Source organism: Solea solea, chromosome 20, assembly GCF_958295425.1.
Source record: "Solea solea chromosome 20, fSolSol10.1, whole genome shotgun sequence".
Classification (NCBI taxonomy): Eukaryota; Metazoa; Chordata; class Actinopteri; order Pleuronectiformes; family Soleidae; genus Solea; species Solea solea.
In genome coordinates, this window is record NC_081153.1 from 3,177,752 (window position 1) to 3,199,002 (window position 21,251).

At 43.2% G+C, this 21,251-nt stretch overlaps 1 protein-coding gene across 1 annotated transcript in view; it reads left to right on the forward strand.

Annotated features, from left to right (window-relative positions):
• The first annotated feature begins 910 nt into the window (after window positions 1-910).
• Window positions 911-21,251, forward strand: part of LOC131447313 (hippocalcin-like protein 1) — a 38,525-nt gene continuing 18,184 nt past the window's right edge. The window contains exon 1 of the mRNA XM_058619018.1: window positions 911-1,485. The gene's annotated coding sequence lies outside the window, so the exon portion shown is untranslated. The remainder of the gene's footprint in view (window positions 1,486-21,251) is intronic.

Here is a 21,251-nt window from a genome sequence, read left to right on the forward strand (position 1 = left end):
TTTAAAAGTCTATCAGTCCACATCTTTTAAGATCATTGTCCTTTACACACACACACACACACACACTCTCTCTCTCTCTCTCTCACACACACACACACACACACACACACACCTGAGTGTTTGCAATGTGCACAGTTTAAAATAATAGTAATATGTAATGAATGATGTCATGTTAATGTGTGAAGGTTGTGACAAAGTGACGTTAGCGGAACATTCTGGGAACCTTTGGAGAACGTTCTCTAAAGCATGTTCTTGTATGAAGGTTGGGAACATAAAATTGTTTGTTGGTTATTCACATTTCTTATATTAGAAAAATATTAAAAATCTTACCCAAGTACATATTTAATCATCATACACTTCTGTGCCATTTCCAAACGAATGATGAAACTGCTTTAAACTCTTTTTCTCCATAATAACCAGTTCTCCGACTCTAACACAACATAATCAAATCAATATGCTGCTGTTGTGATTAAAAAATGCATGAGTCTCAGCACAGTCTTCTGGGTCTTAATAGTAAAGGCTACACTGTGTTGTGTTACAGCTATTGTTATTGTTACAACACTGCAGTGACTTTCATTTATTTGGACAGTTTATCTGAAGCCTTACCAGTGCAACCAGGCTAATTCTATCTTTAATTTAACCACAATCCACATCTTAATCCCAACTTTTACCTGTGATTGTGCGTCACTGGAAGTTTTTTTGGGTACAATGAGGACTTCTGGTCCTGAAAAAACAGAAAAGGTCCTAAAGAGGTATAACAGAATGAGTGTCCACACACACACACACACAGAGGGAGAAAAGAGAGAGAGAGAGAGAGAGAGAGAAAGGGGGCAGGGAGAAACAGAGCGGGGACGAAAATAGGAGGAGGGCTGTGCGCAATGTCGGTGCCAATGGGCGCAGCGCTATCTAATTAAACCCCTACCACGTAATCCCAGCGACACCATCCCCCCATTTAAATCCACTCCACGAGCTCACATTCCTGAAACACACACTGTATTCTGCTGCTGTCCGGTCTCGCTCTCTGGAGGAAAAGGAACAGCAGCAGCCGCCGCAGAAACAGCAGCAGCAGCAGCAGAAACAGCAGCAGAAGCAGAAACAGCAGCAGCAGCAGCAGCAGGACCAGGTTCATTTGCGCCGCAGCAACATCACTGACCGCTGCCTCTCGCCTGCGCAGTGACATGGTTTGCGGGACTCGGCTTCTGTAGCCTCGAGCCACTTCATTCAGTCGCTGTGTGTGAGTGAGTGAGTGAGAGAGAGAGTGAGTGAGTGTGTGTAGATGAGTGAGTGTGTGTAGATGAGTGAGTGAGCAGTTAAGGAGCAGGAAACAGGAGCCTCCAGAGCGAGACCAGCATCACCTGCCTTTCATCCCGGCTGTCGTGCGCACCAGCCCCGCTGAACCGGAGCAGGGACGTCCCTCCTCCCCTCTCTGCCGCTCTCTCTCCATCCCCATCCCCAGCTGCACCGACTCTGCCTCGGCTGTATCGGGTAAGGAAGAGACAGACTCACAGATACCGCAGATGTTTGCAGCTAAACTATTGATGCGCTCTGTAACGTTATATCCTCTGCTGGTGATTTCAGCGTCTGGGAAAAAACGACTCAGTTTACCCGCAGAAACTGTGCGGACGTGGCGATAACAAAGCGAGCTGAAACATTCCCGTGCTGCACTTACAGCACTTTGACAGATGCGGATGGTTTCATGTCTGTTGTTAGACAGAAAAGGTTGTTCTCGCAGAGCCAGTACAGTGACAACACTCTGACACGGGCCTGACAATGTTTGTGAATGATCTCAACGCGGGACAGAGATGCGCATGGCAGCTGAGTGAGTGAGTGAGTGAGTGAGTGCAGGTTTAGTTAGGGCTCATAGTGAGGTGGACTGAAGAACATCTACGCTCTGTTATTCACCATCTCACATGGATACATGTTAATACTTTTGTGATGTAGCAACATCATAGAATAACTTGAAACAAGTTTACAAAGATCAGTTCAATCATTTAGAGCAGCATTTACATTAAATCAGTCTACTGTACAATCATAATAGAAATCACATAATAAGAGTTCTGTATCCAAGTTGAAAGACACTGCCATATAGCTCTAATGTATCTAACTTTAAATAATCTGATACTTTTGCCCACAGAATCTTCATTATTGTGGTATAAGTGAGCAAAACATGTTTTCTTGTTATCATATCACACAGATTCTTCCTCTATAGCTCTAATTTTCCCTATACAAAGGTGTTTTTTGAGGGGTTTCCTTACCCAAACTGAGGGTCTAAGGACACAGGATGCTATATTGTAAGGGCCCACAAACACATTTGGGCTGTATAAATAAAATTGGATTGAAGTAGAGGATTATAATATCAGTTGAGTGACCCAAACGTGTTAAGCTCTTGGTGAGTCTCGTGTTGCACATTAGACAATCTCTGTGCCTCCTAATAGGTTGATAAGCCTTCCCTGCACCAACATGCTTTGCAAAGCGGTCTGTGCTCCGTGAGCCCACGGCCTCCTCCAGCTGCACCTCCTGTATCATGTAAAACAAGTGAATTATCATTTCATCACAGCTCCGCGCAGACACGGTGCATGCGCCGAGCCGAGGCTTCCCTCTGCCCATTGACAGCAGTGACGTGGCGACATAAATAAAATAAGAGGCAAGGGGTTGAGCTGCCCTCGGGGGGCGTACACCATGCCATCTTTAATTATCTTCTGTCACTGTATGTGCTCGAGACCTCTGCTCCTCTTTTTCCCTGAAATAACAAGCGTCACGCACGCTCGTGCCTCATTCAGGTCCTGACGTCCCTTGTGCCACTGACACGACACATTTGCCTCTGTACGCTTTCTTTCCAAAATGTCACCCAGCTGTTGTGCTCCTTGGTATAATCCAGTATAATCCTCTCAGATTTAACTGGTTTCTGTCAGGCATTGGCATTTGGCACCAAGAACTGAAATCTATAGAGAAAGTCACCTGTCGTCCTTTGGAGAGTGTTACGAGGGTTGATATTAGGGTTGTCATAGCACGACATATTGTTACTCACCAACTAATCCCACAAAGTAGACAAACTTGGCACAGTAAACAATGGAGGACATCCAGGATTTTATATTCTTCCTTGTGGCAAAGCTGCTTTTTGTGCTGCCACCGACTCGCCTCGCCTCGACTCAGCACAGTTTCCACTAGCATAGTAACTGGTACCAGGTATTTTTTTTTTAGTACAGAGGTTCCAAGCGAGCTGAGGTGATTCTATGCGTGACGTCGCCAGACTGCCGGCCACTGATTGGTCAGAGTGCCGTCACATGAAGAGACGTCCGACACAAGAATCAAGCCGAACAATGCAGAACTGTAGATCAGTTAAAAAGACTTAACAATCCTCAAATCCTCAGACAGTTAGGAGGTAATATTTTTGTAGTGGAAAACCAACCTAAACCGTGCTGTGCTGCAGCGAGGCGAGGCGAGCTGGGACCATAGTGGAAAAGGACCATAAGTGATGGTTTTCTGTTGACAAATCAATGGACCGCAGACTGGGACAGTATAGATTGGTGATATTGGTCCCTGCTCAGTTGTGCTCAGAGATGATACGGTGGCTGTTGTTGGGTCGGACCTTTAGGGAACGATGTCTGTAAAACGTTTGTGGTGATGATTTGGTCGGTGGAGGCAGTGTTTAGCCTTTTAGCATCTGGTCAAAGACAGGGGGAGCCGTTACTGATGGTCAGAAAGTCGAATTGATCTTGAAAGACCAACAACGTAAGAGCTAGACAAAAGTTAGACAGAAAAAACACAACATTAACATTTCTGTGGCAAACAACAGAGCAGATGAATCTTCATCACTAGCCATTAAATAAAAGACACAAAACAATATTTACCTTGTTGCTACTCTTGATGCTAATATTCCTTTAACTGTTATCTGTTAAATGTGTTATCTCTTGATCTTGCAATGTTTACCCTCCTCTGAAATATGTCACCGTTTATCCCGTTTATTCTTGTTATTCTCGCTGTTAAGTTGCATCAAAAACACAGATATACAGACTTTCAAAATAAACTTCCTGCTAAACACAGTTGCTAACTTGACCTAACTTGACATGCTGATGTTCCTTTACAGCCTTCATGTGCTAACGCTAGTCTAGTGGTTACATAAGGCAGATAAATGAGAGCTGGAGCACTACTTTCTTTCATTCAGGCTTCTACACACACACACACACAGTCGTAACTTGTCTCCACATCAGTGGGAGCTTTTAACCCTGAGGCATTAAGCACCTCGCAAACACTATCATAGTCAAGGTGTGTGTGTGTGAAAGTGGCAGGTGATTTGCAGCTCAGAGAGAAACGGCTTCATTATGATCTCTTACTCACTTCAATGGTTATTTCATGTGTCTGCCTTTGGTGTAGCGGCGTCGCTCTCGCTCTGTTCCACACTCTCGAGGGAACGATCTGCCGCTGCTCATGTATGTGACCTTGCTGTCGCGTGACGCCACTGGAAACCCTTGACAAAGGATAGCACAGTACGTATGGAATACATAAGAGTGCACGGACCGAAAGTCTCTTTGAATTATTGCTTCTGTCTTGCCACGGGAATGTAGGTCAGTAGTGGATCATGGGATACAAACACATCTGCTCAGCACATAGGAGCTCCTTCTTTTTCTTTCTCCCTGAGACACAAGTGAAATATCTTCACGACCCCCGATGCCTCCAAACCTCGGTGCAGAACACTAACCCCCCCCCCCCACCCCACCCCAATGCTGGAGCCCGATGTTTTCATGTCTCGCGGCACCATGATGGATGTGGGAGGCGAGTGGTATTTTCTCAGCAACTCAAATTGCTTTATGGAGAAAGAGAGAGACAGAGATGCTTAGTGTAAAATGTCTCTGTGGTCTGGTGGTATGATGCAGTAATGGGGAGGAAATGGTTCCGTTTATCATTTCTAAGGGTTGTGTTATGTTTTATCTTTAGCACTCTCTTTGTTAATGGTAAATTCAGAACGATCACCACGACTGTCACGGTAGTGATTCCCGTAAAGCGTGGATGTTCAGAACAGAGTTTAGTTGGATGTTCAAATGCTTAGAAAATGTTCACTGCTTCTTTTTTTAGTTGCACAGCAAAGGGAGTTGGTTTGTGTTCACACAGTCAGAGACTCATGGGATTACATCTAAAGGAATGGATTTTTTTTTGTGTTAAAATAGCATTTCAGAAGTAATCTGCCTTCACATTAATGAACACAGGTATGCACATAGCACAGGAAGCAGAGTATTCTTTTGTCCATAAAATGCTGCGTTTACCAAATCTGGAAATCATGATGTTCTCAAATGTCTTTTCAGTTTTAATGATTTTTTTTCTGTCAAATGAAGCAAAGAAACCAGAAAATATTCACATTTAAGAAGCTGAAAAATCAGCCCTCGATTAATCGATTAATCAATGCAGCCCCAACAACAGTGGGGAAAATGAACAGTAGGGATTTCTTATGATGACCTCTATCAATCATATAGATTTAATCATAGAGTAAATCACTAGGCAAACGTGGGTTTCAAACTCTGTTTTTGCAAAACTCCGCCTCAGATTTTTCAAATTCAAACGCAGCCTGTTTGTTTACTCAGATCTCATTCCACTGAAATACCCGCTTATTGTGACCATTGCAAATAGATGAAAGTGTGAAGCACGGTTGATCAGCATGGAGCACGATTTTCATCACGTCTTTTATGTCTTTCATCTTATCATTTCATCATTACGTTTAAAGCATGGCACAAAATTCATCCTTCAGAAGTCAAATCAGCTTAAGAGTAGCTCCTTAAATGAAGTACAGCAGCCGTTCATCTACACTATTTTATCTTGGAGGCAATGAAGACAGTGACACATGTGGCCATTAGCAAAGAGCTCACATAATGTGTTTATCATAAAAACCAATAGAGCTGCAGTAACTTCATGGTGGTTCTCTCTATGTGTGGCTGTATTTTCATATACAGGGGGGTTGGAATGGGAGGGACGTGGTCTGCACGGGTTTGACGCGAGGTCTGTATTTCCCATGTGCGCCGTTTGCCCTATAATCTGCCCTGATCCTACTGGGGAGGGGCGTGTCCAGCCCGTCAGACGTGCAGTCTTATAATGCCGGTGATAAGGCTGCCAGAGCAGCTGCTCTGCTGGAGGCGGATTGCTTCAAGCCGAGCACAGTGTGACCTTAGGAACAAGCGCGTTTGTTTTTTGAGCGGATGCTTGGTCACTGGTGATCACTTTGATTCTCATCACAGAGTAAATTGACACGGGGAATATTGGTGCACGTTGGACTGAGCTGCTCTGCTGTGTTGTCTTTTGATAAATAATTTAAGTAAAAAAAGAGAGAGAGGGAGAATAGAAAGCACACAAAACAAGCATCAAAGTAACTGTTTTTCTTAAATAATGCTGCTCCTGTCCTCTTCTTTCCTTTCCTCTCCTCTAGCCATTAGGAAGCTGAAAGGGCAGCCAATTACTCCTAGAGCTTGGCATGTGGTTTTACTAATGAAGTCGGTGTGTGTGTGTGTGTGTGTGTGTGTCTGTGTGTGTGTGTGTGTGTTGGTAAGCATAAAGGAGCCAACAGCTCTCAACTGATAAGGTGTGGTGGAAGAGACACACACTCACTGCACACTTTGCGATACCTCTGTTGAGATCATATCTCAAAGCAGCCTCTTCCTCTCTGCAGCTATCCCCCCTCCTCCTCCTCCTCCTCCTCCTCCTCCTCTTCTGCCATCCAGTGGTGTTCACCCAAGACAAGCACACACCAACTCAGATGATACCAAACGCTGTTACAGTTTGGTACAAACATGTCCGATCCACACCTGGACCCTTTCTTTGGACTCTTCTGTTGGTCTTTCAAACCGTACTGAGCGCTCTGTCACTCGGATGATTCAGATTCACATCCGTCTCACAATTTACCTGCAACCTTTGGCAGACGACTGTTGTTGAACATCAGAAATGGTCACTTCTTCCATTTCTGTGGGCAGGGACGTGTGCTGGTGACATTTGGGCAACAGGAAGCAGGAAGCAGCATTTTTACAACATTAGTGCGTCACCATTGTGGGGTAAAGAGATGTTTGCAAGCTATTTTTGTTATTTTGCTTTTCTTTTCTGGTGGATCTTGTAGAAATGTTGTGACTTCAGCATCAAACCTCATTCCTTATTTGGCTGTTAGGGATTATGGGATTGTCGTCATCACCACTGTTGCAGATGAAGGCATTCTCTGGAAGTTGTAGCAGAGATTGTGAAGTGAATGTTCATTAAATGGATACCAAAATGAACTAATGAACAAAATATATAATATTAGTCTTTTTTTACATATTTGAATGATAATGATTATGATAATTGTCGTTACTTTAACACTTGTCGTGTTCAATCTGCCTGGAAATAGCGAGTCCCGCACGTTGTGACCGCTCTAGTTTTTAACTGTCACACACTTTCCAACAAAGCTCTCTTGGAAAAAGTGACCGTCACCTGCAGCACCATCTGCTTCAGGCAAGAAAAGGTGACATTTTCCACTCTCCTCTTCCTGTTCCTTATGTTGGTGACCTTTTTCCAGTTAGGTCTGCAGAAATGTTCCTGTTCCGAAAGTCGTGGCTCATTATTATTGTGTCACACACTCCAGTCCTGACACGTTGTCACGTCAACACAGTGCAGTGCAGGGCAGTGGGTGTCGATAAAGTCGACTGCCGTCCGATTGCTTCATGTGATTTAGTGAATTGTAAGAGTGAGAAATGTGGAGACGTTCAGTGGCATAAATAAAACATCCATGTAGCTGCTTTGATGCGTAGCGTCAGCTTGTGAAGTCAGTTATCTATGTATTATCCGCGATAATCAATCTCACGGCGATCGTGGTAGCGAATGCTTCGTTTGTGATTTATCTCTGTGCAATAATAATAATAATAATGATCTGCTGTAAGGTTTTTTCAAAAAAGCAGCAAAGTGTGACGCAAGTTGCTTGTAGTTGTTTGTTGCAGTCCGAGCACGCGCTGCCGCCATTTATCATTCCTCTCCCCGACAACGAGACTCCTTCTCTCCGTCCGTGTCTTTACACTCAATCATCAGATGTTTTTCCTGCCGCTCCTGAAGTTGCCTTTATCTTTTATCTTTTTTCTTTTTCTTACGTCACCTCGTCCCTCGGAGACACTTTTAAAAAGCAACATGAGAAATAAAACAGCAGTTTAATTAGTTCCCCTTTTCCTCTCTAAAGAAGCTTAATAAAATACTCTGTGTTCTCGTGGTTCTGTCGGGGGTTTATCTCGCGATTCGGGAAACCTCTTTCTGCTCCTGGGCAGAGTGTGAATAATTTAATGGAAGAATAACCACCAGATGTGACTCAGCCTCAGCAGCATAAACATGAACAGTGTGGCTGGATTTTGTGTCTGTATTATTATTATTATTATATTATTATTTCATACGTGAGTGGAGCCGTGCTGTCGCAGAGAGCCTAGTGGCGTCAAATGTTTCAGGGTGAAAAATTAGAACCTGTTTCGTACGGTGACAGCAATTAAGCTCAGACCCACATCTCACATCAAGCCTCTGAGGGCAATAACAGAGGGCCAATCAGAAATAGAAACATTGATCTGGCGCCGGCCGTCTTGGATGCATTTACAAGCAGCTGTAATGACTGCAAACTCATTTCTTTGGCCGGCGGTGCAATCACAGAGCAAACGTTTTCTCTGGACTGGGTCATACTCATGTCATACATGTGACCTGCTCGTATATTTGACGCACAGTGATGGAGAGATTGTCACCCGTGTTGTGACTTCCTGTTCAGTTTAATGCACGGCTGCGTCAGTACAGTGACGGACGGACTGATTCGATGGCCGTCGCTCTAATGAGCCGTTGTGCTCATGAATTATTGTTAATGCTGCTGTTTGTGAGCTGCTGGGCGTCGTATCTGACTGAGGCTCTTGGACTAGCAAACATCATTCATTTCCTTCCTCATAAAATTTTTAAGGCCGCTGCTTTTTTTTTTATGGATATTTTTAACGGCAGTAATAATGTCTGTGTTTTCTCGTCGTCGGGCCTCATCGCCTTCACATTCACAGGGTTTATGAATGCTGCCTGCTGATAGTGTCATCACGTACACCTACATTTGCTGCTTTTCGGGCTCGGACCGTAGTTTCTTACCTTGTGTTTCTTACTTGTGTTTCCACCAGCTCGACTCGGCACGGCTAAGTTGTGTTTCCACTAGCATAGTACCTGATAGTACCTTTTTAGTAGTTCCAAGCGAGCGATGGTGATACTAGGCATGGTGCCGTCAGACTGCCGGCCACTGATTGGTCAGAGCGCTGTCACAGGAAGAGATATCCGACACAAGAATCAAGCCAAACAATGCCGAACTGTAGATGAGTCAAAAAGATTTAGCAATCCTAAAAAACGTGAGTTAATCTCCAACCAGGGAAATGTCTAAAATCTCAATTTTAGACATTGACATTGACCTGTGCAGGGTTTGTGATGGTTTGTGAAGTACTGAACAAATATTTTTAATGCAATGATTCTAACGATTCAGTTACACTGAAAACAACTGCTTTACAAGTCACTAGTCACTCGTTTGTGTGTGTGTGTGTGTGAAACGAAGTCACGGCGGTTTTTAAAAGGGCCTTTAGAGTTGGTCCTGTTTCATTTGACCAACAATTGAGAAATCCACATGCTGTATATACATCCATTCATCCATTTTCTACCACTTCATCTCCACACGAGGGTCACAGGTGGTTGCTGAGTAGGGTGACAGGCGGCCACACAGCACACGGCCAACCTCAAGACAAACCACCATCCGCTCTCACACTCTCACGCCTACGGTCAACTCAGAGTTTCCAATTCACCTAATCTGCATGTTTTTGGACTGTGGGAGGAAACCGGAGAACCCGGAGATCTCCACGCAGAAAAGCTCCTGTATATGCAGTTTAATATAAACTATCATGTAACATTATTGGAGCAGGACCTAAGAAGTTGTATTTCAGATTGATTGATAAGCAAAGAAGATAAGGGACACACGAACATTGCTCCATGGAACATGTGGAACATGGCAAGGCAATGTTTTTACAAATAGTAAAACCTGGACTGGTGCCGAGTACATTTGCCCTGAACTGGCACTGATCAGTTAAATTCACCTATTTCCCTCGACATGTCACAAATGCGTCTCATGCTGCTTCACTTCTGTGGAGCCGTGACATGAATGGTTCATCGCTGCTAACGTTGTAGCCTCGCGGTGTTCCCGGGTGTCACTGGATGATCAGAGTGTCGCGCCGCTGAGCAAGCTGTGATGCTCCACGGTGGAGATGTGTGCTTGCTTACACATGAGCCAGAGACGTGGAAGCAAATAAAGAGTCAAGTCAGATGTATTGATCTTAAATGCAGAGTTGTGGCTTTGTAAGCAAAGGATAGAGAGATGGACAAGGGTTCTTTATGAGTTGTGCTCTCCTGTGTGATACAGGACAGTATTTACACCTCAATGAACACAATGTAATCACCAACAGCAGGGGGGGAATTAACTATCTTTACATTTTAAAGATGCTACTTTACGACTGAATTAGGACAAAAAGAACGACAGCTCTGACAAACACTTACAGGCTACATTTTAAATGATTACTTGACATTTTTTTTCATCTCTTAAATTTGTCACATTATAGGCCCTAGGATATGTATGCAGAAAACAAGACGCACCACGATGGACTCCTGAGGAACCCCAGAGATAATTAGTTGCTGTTCTGCAGCATTTCTTGCTCCAAGAACGAGAAAAAATGTAGAATATGTACAATAAAATCAGCATATAGTTGAAGGTCTACAGGTGTAATAATAACCTGAATTCACTTTCCGAATGCAAGATCATTATTATTGTGCGTTGTTTTTTTCCACTCCCTCTTTAGAAAACGAATGTTTCGGGCTATCGATTGATCTGTCTCTTATTTTTAGTCCATAAAATGTCACAAAAAGGTTGAAAACATTGATGATGACGTTGTCAAATGTCTTGTTTTTGACCACAAACCCAAAATGATTCAGTTTTAACGATTTCTTTGTTAATATGGAGCAAAGAAATGAGGAAATATTCACATATAAGATGCTTAAAAATCTGAAAACTATTTATCAAGGTTCATTTAATTATTGATTATTCGCTGCAGCCCGACTAATGTCATACAATTATTTCTCCATATAGAACACCGCTAAATAAAGAAAGCGGGCGATTTTCATTATGCTGTGACAGAATTTCTTATCACCTATATGTAGTAAAGAATCACACCTCCTGCAGTAGCAACCCACAGCTCCACAGTAAAAAAAAAAACACAGCAAGAATGTGATTGGTTGCTAGGTATCAGCAGACTGATGTGTGAACTTCACAGCTGAGCCTGCCGTGGACGGTGGGGGTGTGGGGTGTGTGTGTGTGTGGGGGGGGGGATGTAGAACAGGAGCTCGAGAGAGTCTGTAAACAAGACAACCAACGAATCGTCTCCATGTACGATCTTTTCTATCTGAGCCCAGAGCGAGTGACACTGTATGAGTCACCGCACGGCACTGTGGGATATCTCCACCGTGCAGCACTCATGAAGGGGAAGTTCCTGATGAGTTGGGCCGTACCATGTTTGCTTTTTTTGGGTGATTTAAGTGTGAATGTGAGGCAGCAATGATATGGGCAATAATTCATCAGTATATAGTATAAACTCAGTCAGTCAAAGGTGCATTTACTATGGTCGGTCAAGTCATACGTCATAATACTTCTACAAAATGTCCTTTTCATTCAAAACAACAGAAATACTAACACACTGAAATGATGCAATTTCCAAATTCAAATAAGTGCTGAAATAAAATAAAACAAAACAAAATAAGACCCCAGCGAAGAAACCAAAATAAATAGTTAATACGGGGGGTTGAAGTAAAGAACAGTTTTCTTTGTAAATATTGATACAGAGAACCACAAGAAAGCAGGAAAGCTGTATTGCTGTTCTAATGTGAAACAAGAATCTCAGGAAATGCTCAAATAAAACAATAATAAAATAATAATAGAATCCTTTGGAAAACAAAATATATCAATATCTCAGGACTCAAAGTGCAATGAAAAACTAGGATTCGGCGACTCCCGAATCCTGCCTGCAGCTTGATGATATGTTGATATTTGTGTTGTTCTTATCGCTGAATTTTGAGGAAATGTCTCGTCAACAAACTGCAGTAAGTTGGTACTTGGTGTTTATCCTGTAGCTAAGGCCATAGTCCGAAGAAGACTTAGGACTAAGATGACAAAAACGTGCTGATTATATTTGTTTATTGGCCGTGTAACTGTGTGTGACTGCACCTCCATAGGTGGCGCTGTATCTCTCTAGAAGCTAGCGTGTATTGAATCAGTTTCCCGTTGACCTTTACGTCACAGAAAATCAAACGGTGAGCAGGGAAATGGATCGTGCTGGGTTCTGTTCTGTTTCACACCTGCTGTACATTAGATGAGATGAAGCGTGGCTCTCGTGTTTGTCGTGTTGTCCGAAGAAAGACGCAAAAGTCGTATTATTTCCACCAACATTACTGCAGTTTATACGTTTAGACATTTTGGTGCGTATACATGCAGGAGTAATCAGACTATGAATCACATTATCCAGGTACGTTAGTCCGACTAAGACTAGCTCTCGATTTTAGTCGGACTAACGTGTTTAAATGGGTTAGGGTTAGGGTTATTCTGATTATTACAAAACATGCAGTATTATACAATATACAATAATGTATTAATGTTATTTTAAGGTAAATTCAAAAGGTTCATGCAAAACATGCAAATTTACGTGCAACAAATTTCCATTTGTGTCAAATTCAAGTCAATGAGTGACTGTTTGAAATCATCGTGATTTAAATTTTGACCTAAATAATCGGGATTATAATTTTTTCCCATGGTCGAGCAGCCCTACTGAAACTTGAGATGTAAACATAGATAATTTAGATACGTGAACTCCTTTGTCAGTGGCCAAAGATATACAGTGAACATCTTTGGCCATATTTTTCATCACTTTCCATCATTTTCTTCCTAACTAAGGCATAAGATTTAGCTTTCTCCTTCACCTCCCTGCATACACAGCAGGCCTCTCCCTTATTTGAGACTTTATGGCCCCTTATATTCCAGACACATTCAGTCATTATGGCTCAACAGTGGAACTGTTAAAATGCCTCTACAGTGCCTGGCATTTCTCATCATAAACAGACCGGATTGAGCCCTGATTAAAGCCTCACTTTGAAGAGTCATCAACTATGTAAGATCAAATCTTCCAAGGACGGAGGGAAGTTGCACGGAATGCGCTCGGCAGGGTGAGAGAGATTGAGAGTAAATCTCCTTTATGTAAGTATATTAGAGAGCAATGTCCTTCCCCTTACATTAATGTGATGACTTTAAGGCAAGAGCTCCTACAGTAGCTCCGCCTCCTCCCACTGCCTCTGTTATTACACTCACTTCAGATCACTTCTGCTGGAGGAACACACATCGGGGGGATTTGTAGATTTTCCAAGGACAACTTTTTGGATTATGTAAATATAAAAGGATTTAATGTGAGTGTGCAAAAGAGCAGCAGCACCAAAGTGCAGCCATATGGCAAACACACACACACACACACACTGACAAATCTGCCATTCGTAAACACATGCTGCCAAAATGTAAATATTTTTATACAGTCATTCATTTTGTCATTTTTATGTGAGTCACATTTCCAAGGATGTGTGATCACTGCGCGTTGGATGTGAGATGGAACGTCAGCCAAGGAGTGAGGAGGAGGAGGAGGTGGTGGTGTTGGTGGCGGCAGTGGTTGTGGCTGTTGTGGTTGTGGTGGGCGTGGTTGTGGTTGTGCAAATTGCCAAAATGGACACCAAAATTCAAAATGGCCAACTTCCTGTTGAGTTGTGGCCATGGTTACAGTCGACTCGGTCGATAACATCTTCCCACCAACTTTCGGGAAATTCGGTGGAACTTAATTTTGCCTCTGTTTTCACCTTAGGGGGCGATGTAGAGCCCTTGAGCAACGCATGGGTCCGGGAATATGCCAATATTGCATTTTCAAGAGTTTTTATGCACGTTAACCCGCTCAAAAATGGCCGCAAAGAATAATAATCTGAAGGATTAACAATAGGTTCCTCACCCCTGCCATTCGTGGCTCGGGCCCTAATTAAATTCATGTTGCAGCTAACTTTTCTTATCGCTATGACTTATTATCCTTGACCTGAATAAGTAAATAATTACCTGCAGCAATAAAAGAAGTTGATGCTGTGAGAATAATTGCCCTCTTGATTCTGACGACGTGCGTGTCCATATATTATTGGGTGTTTGTGTGTGTGTGTGTGTGGTGTGTGTGTGTGTGTCCGTTGTGTCTCGTGCTGCTGTTCTGGGACACGAGCTAAAATACACTGCGGTGCCTCGAAAGCCCTTCACCCTGGAGGCCTCTCCCAGCAGGGGCTGCCCCTGTTTGTGCAGCTTACACAAGCCCCAGTGTAACCCTTTAAGCGCTCGGTGAATGTGGGACAAACTCACTTCTAGTCGTGGGCAACGTGATACCGTCAATAGGTTGAAAGAAGAGAGGTTTGATTTGGCGTCCTGCCGTGCACACGAGAGCAAACAAACAAACCGAGCTGTTGTCGCTCAGTGGCTCAGTCCCATCACACTTGGCTCCCACCACTTAGCCCTTCCCTTCTGTTTTTGCGCGTTCACACGTGGGCGTAGTGTGGCCCTGTGCTTGTTGGGTGATAAAGTGGTAGGATGAAGTGTATGGCCACACGTGAGCCTTTTTTTTTACTTTGGAACACACGTTAATGTTAATCAGGCTCTTCACACCGGCTGCGTGTGCGGCTCGTCTCTTCCAAACAAGCCGAGCGCTCGCACGTCTCACAGGGATACATCAGGGATAGTACCTGGTACCTGGTACTTCTTTAGTACCTGCTCTGGCGAGGTTCCAAATGAGCTATATGACGTCGACAGGCTGTCGGCCACTGATGGTCAGAGAGTGTCGTCACTTTGAAGAGTCATGAGCGCGACATCCGACACAAGAATCAAAACGAACAATGCAGAACTGTAGATCAGTGAACCCTTCTGTTACCATTTGGCATGCGTTGTTCTCATTACCGTAACTCCGAGACTGTTCTAGACCGGCAATCTGTCTAGGCTGTGACCCCGCCTTTCGCCTTATGCCGAGCAGCCCTCATGTGAAAGATAAAGTGATAAAAGATGGATAGATACCAGAAAGCAGAGAAATAGAGCTTTGTGCTCATATACGTGTCATTACGGTAGAACCTCAGGACTTCTGCAGAACGACCGTCCAATCACAGACGAGATTCCCCAGCGCGTCACACGTTTGCGACATCGGCTCCGTCAGTAGCGTAATTCCTAAACGGTTGAATAATAATGCCAGATATGGAAAGTGAAAGTTATCTCTGAAAAAAGGGGCAGAAAGAACTCACTCATTGAGCCTTTTTTGACAATTCTACAGCCATAACATCTAAATAAATCCAGGCGCCATAAGAGTGTGAAAAAAAACGTGCGTCAATCTCTAACATTTAACAGAGGAGTCTGATGTATTTAGCAGCAGCTCTGCTGAACGCCGGCAACCGTGAGCCGAATCACGACCCCTTTGGCCGTGTTTTAGTTCAGTATAATGAAAAGCACTGCTTTGTTTGCCTCTAGTTTTCGTTGTTGAGGAGGAGGTACCATGGAGAAATGGAGAACGACGCACCTGGTGCCCAAACCATGCAGACGTGAGCCGCGTCGTGCTAGATTTGTAGAGTGGAAAAGTGCCAGATCATTATTAGCACATTATTATTATCACATCAAAGGTGTTTGCAGTCTCTTGTACGCACCATTAACGGGTTGATAATGCCTACAGTACACAATAGAGGTTTAACAGTAGCTTACAACAGCATTTGTTGTTTTTCCAGCTTACATCTGCTTACATAATGACATCACGATACATGTTCTTGTCCAGTTTTGTGGTTTTATAACAATTAGCTCTGTTTGTATGAAATGGAATTGAGCCAAGAGGAAGATTCCTGTGTTTTGTGTCAGTATTTCCAACAAGGTTGTATATGAAGCTAGATTATGGCTAATATGTCCAGTGACTCTCCGTTACGTCTGCTCCGCTGTTGTCCAGGCAGCAAAACCAGGACACTTGGATAGCACTCATGAATCCCAGCACAGCGTGATGCATGTGAGCCCACTTTTGGCGAGTTTAGTGACACGGAGAAAGGCCAGAGGGCCCGGTTGTTGCAGTCCTGCCGCCACAGAGCCGCCAGGATGGAAAAGATCCAGAGCAACGATACCAGGGGAGCCGAGGCAGGCCAGCGGCAATCAGGAAACATCAAGGGCTGCTGAAAAACGACAAAGTGACATTGGAGATGGTTCGTGGTGGGGGTGAGATGAAGGAGCAGATGGATGGAGGAAAAAGGAAAACGGAGAGGCTGAATGAGAGAACAGGGAAGACGGGTGTTGCGTGTCAGCAGATCGATTGCAGCTGAGGATAGAAGTATATCAGGATTCTCCTTCACCTCAGCGGCAGGAATAGCTGCACTTGTGAGCCCCAAGAGGATCCGTGTGCGCTATAGATTTGTTTTACAACGTCACAATGACATGAACTTCAGTGTGAAGCTCAGGAACATTATTTTGGCCTTGAAATATTGACTCAGCACGTTGACAAAGCACCCGGAAACACACTCAGTGTCAATGCAGCAAAACTTGATTTTTGCTAAACAAGGAGTCCAAGTCAGCTACTTAGCTCAAAGTAATTGTTATAATCACTAGCTTTTAGCATAGTAGCTCCAATTTAGGGACGAGAAGATGCCACTTTTTTGCGTCCGATACCGATATCACAAACTCGAGTGTCTAACGATACCCATATTATAGACTAGACGGGATGTACCCAAAAAGTGAATGTAAGGAGCATTTATGGGTACAAGTTGGGAACCGGCCTACATTACATATTTCAAGGGTGCTGAATCCAAAAAAAACGGTACCCGAGCGAAATTTTGAGTTTTTGACCTTCTAATTTGCATATCAAAATGGCCGCCAAACTGCCTATCTTGCTCAGTCGTTGGACCATTTTCCCCAAGTTTTTTGTAAGTAGGCAATCAAAGATGATGAATTAAGTGTCTAGATCTATAGTCTGGGGTCAGAGCAAGGATATAGTGGAGGCTCAGTGCCTTTTTTATGTATATATATATATGCAAAATACCAACTTTTAAGGTGAAATTAAGCATTATTTGTGTCATTTTTTAAGGCCGACATAAATATTCAGTCAATATCACTCTTAAATGTTCCCAGTGTATATATGATATGTGATGTATTCCATATTACATAATAACTAAGAAAAACACCATTGCAAGTTGTCTGAGAATTCATTTTTTTATGCAAACAAAGCATAATGCTCTTAATTCAAACATCGAAAAACCCAAGTGAATAGGGAAAAAAAAACATGAAACTTCCCTTGAACAGTTCTACAGATCACATCTTGTTTCTGTATATTTTCTTTCATGTTTCTAGCTGAATTGCTTTGCTTTCGGCATTTGCACTGGCGTGTTGTGCATTGTTTTTTACAGGCACACCTGATCATTTCCAGGCAACTTTCAGGTATTGGGTTCTGTGACATAAGAATGGGCTGTAGTCCTGAATCACCATCTTTCCATCCCATGTCCAAGGGTGAAGGAAGCTCAGGTGTGGCATAGTGAGCATTTCTCCAAACCATTGCCTGGTAGTGTACTCTCAGCAGATGGAAGTGGAGCGCATCGCTTGTAGGCGGCATTGCTTCTGGTTTACCTGTCCTGGAGAAAGGTATATGCCTTGCTGCATCAACAGAGTCTGTTTTATGCACATCATATATTCTGCAGACAAAAGCCTCTGAAGATCTTTGAGTCTCCTCCGTGAGATCACCAATTCCGAGGTTGCTGAGCAATTGATGGTGCATTTTCCAGACTTTCCATGATGTACTTTTGGTGTGACTTGCAATGTATGATGTGGTATCACAACCAGTTAGTGCATGAAATGCTACAAGGCTTGGTGCTGAATCCTTTGGCAGTTTGTTAAAAACAGCATCAATTGGTATATATTGTGGCTTCCTTGTGGTACCAGACAACAGCCAGAGTTTTTTACATGCTACGTGTGGGAAATGGGAAACGAGAATCACAAGTACATCAGTGTCTCTAGATGACACGACTACTGTGTCTGACTGGCAGTGCACTGCATGTAATACCAATCGGGTATCTGCCTCTTCATGTGTGGCTCTCAGATGAGTCAGGTTGGTTGTTGCTTTTGATGACCTAACCTCCGTCTCTTCGTCTCTGAACCCACCAGCAACTACGATCTCTTTATCATCCGGTGCCTGAGCACATAGTTCTTCAGAGAGTAGATTGGCAAGATCAGCTTTGTTGTCAGGGAGGGACAGGAAATTGGTCCAGTTTTTTGGAAGAGGCACATCACGACCCTCAACAAGTCGTCTGATTGGTTGAGCTGCTTTTGTGCGTCGTGTCCTGGTAGCACCCTTGATGGTCTCTTCTCTGTATCTGTCAAACACAACGTCTATCCTTTTATAGTAACATCCTGCTTTCAACACTGCTCTGACAAATGTGTCGGCCAGATCCCCAAATGTTACTGCTTTGTCTGGCTTTCCAAGGGCAACCACAAGTGCCTGTCCATCTATGATGAGACAAGATGACATGTCGGGAAGTTCAATAGCCTCAGGACAGAGCCATCTCAATATCATTGAAATACACAATTTTGACCCACTATGGTTGAAAAAGTATCATTTTGGATAAATAGGGTTAACAAGCTCAATCAATAACTAAGGAATATTGACATTTTTTGTCTAAAAAAATCAAAAAGCAGGAAACTTACCAAAGCGTGTGAAACTATTACGATCCTCTTTGCTGTTAATTCACCTCAGGCAAAGGGTCCTCAGCGATGGGACTGACCATGCTATGTACTGATCTAAATATTCAACTTGGTACGTTTCATGGTGGTCTCTTTTTGAATATTTTTCCCTATTCACCTGGGTTTTTCCCGTCTTAGAATTTAGAGAACAAATGCTTAATTTGCAAAAAAAACATGAAATCTCAGACAACTTGCAATGGATTTTTTTCTTTGTTATCATATAATATGGTGTACATCATATGTCATATCAACAGGGAAAATTTCAGAGTAACTTTTATTTAATGTCGGCCTTAAAAAATGAAACAAATAATGCTTAATTTCACCTTAAACGTTGGTATTTTGCATATATATATACATTAAAAAGGCACTGAGCCTCCACTATATCCTTGTTTGACCCTTGACTATCGATCTAGAAACTTAATTTCCTCATCTTGATTGCCTACTTACAAAAAAAACTAGGAGGAAATGGTCCAATAACTGTGCAAGATGGGCAATTTGGCGGCCATTTTAATATGCAAATTAGAAGGTCAAAACCTCAAAATTTCACCCGGGTACCGTTTTTTTTGGACTCAGCACCCTTGAAATATGTAAGGTAGGCCGGTTCCCGACTTGTACCCATAAATGCTCCTTACTTCTTATAAAAGGCCTTTTTTCTGAAATCCGTCTAGACTATTAGTTCATAAGTTAGACCATTTATGAACGTATGAAGCTGTTCACAACACATTTGTGCCGAGTCATTTCAAAGACACAATTCTCTAACTGTGTAACAAATATTTGTTTTACCCCCTAAAAAAAGAAATAAACAGCCCAAACATGACTCAGCATTATAAGGGATTTTTGGATCGTCTTTTACATTTCACGGTCCAGTCGGATACTTATGACCAGTATCGGACTGATACTGATTCCCTTCCCTACTCCAGTTGCTGGCGCACAATTATGAGCACTGTAGCTGACATAGACAGCATTGTCATACACACACAGTAAGGCAGAAACCTTTACAATATTATAGAGAGCAGTTCATACAATGAGCAAACACCAGGTCTCACTGGAGAGAGAAAAAAAACCTTTTAAGAGGAAGAAATCTCAGACAGACGCAGACTCAAAGACGTGCAGACATCTGCCTAGACAGGTTGTGGTGAAAGGAAAAATGGGCGACAGAGGAAAGGTAGAGAAGTTTAGACAGAAGACAGTTCTGAATCAGTCATGACGTGTTTATAGTCGTGATCAACTACAAAACTATTTGATTGCCGATGTATTGGTTTGATATATTTATAGTTTCAGACTCTGAAATGTAACAAAAGTAAAAGAACTGAAGATTGGTTTGGACAAATATTAACTGAAGTGAGTGAACTATGTAAAGCAGCAGTGATTCTTACTTTCGTGGCCTCGTGTTTTTAATCAGTTTTGGGTTTATTATCATATCTAAAATGCAAGGGTTTCTGTAATGGTTGAAACAGTTCATAAATCTGCTGCTTAAACGATGCTTTTTAAACATACCAGCGTGTTGTTAAGATACTGTGCACCTTGGTGGTGATTCATGACGAGCCTATAACCAGCGTATGAGGATTTCTCGGGCGAGCAGGATGAATCCCTCCTGCGGGAGCGAGGATGCTGCTGATATAATAGGTCGTCTGGGTGCAAGGCCACGATTCGACCGGTCAGCAGCTGAGACTGCTGTCTGCAGTTGAGTCAGTGCGCGGCAGACACTATGGATTTTCATACATTATAATGCTCGGCTCAGGCAGTGTGCTAGAATTACACACTCGCTAAAGGTCGCGGTGCCGTGCGCAGCAGATACTGAAGAAAGTGTGTTTATTATTTACCCGTCCTTGTTCCTCCTTGTCTCTTTAATTCACTAAACTCAAGCAAAGGATCGCTTTTGAAGCCATATTCTCTCTGAGCCTCACATATGGTGAGAACAGCAAATGTTACAGCTTGAGTCTCTTTGATGCACCAACTGTGCAGACGCTCCGCTCGTCGCCTCCTTGAACCTGAGCCTTCCCACACAGACACATGGCGTGCTACAGTCTCGAGGCGCTCTCTCTCTTCTCTCTCTTCTCTCTCTTGTCTCTCTCTTGTCTCCTGCCGTGCATGTACGGACAGATGCAGCTCTGACCCGAGCCGTATGTCTCGCGGGCTCAGAGTTTCAGCTCTGAACCAACTGCTTGATTTTTCTGCCCACGCTGAACGTGTTTACACAGAAATGCTGCGTCGTCATCCTCTCTTGTGTAAATGCTCACCTTGCTTTATTGCGCCGTGATTAATTCACGTGTAAACGCGAGGAAGTGCGTCTATTGTAACGACATATAAATAACACCTCGTGCAAACAGTGTAGGACACGACTGAGCTGCTTATTCTGTGTTTGCCACAGTGCACAGTCAATTCTGTGACACTCGTTTGTGAAGGTTAAGTTTCC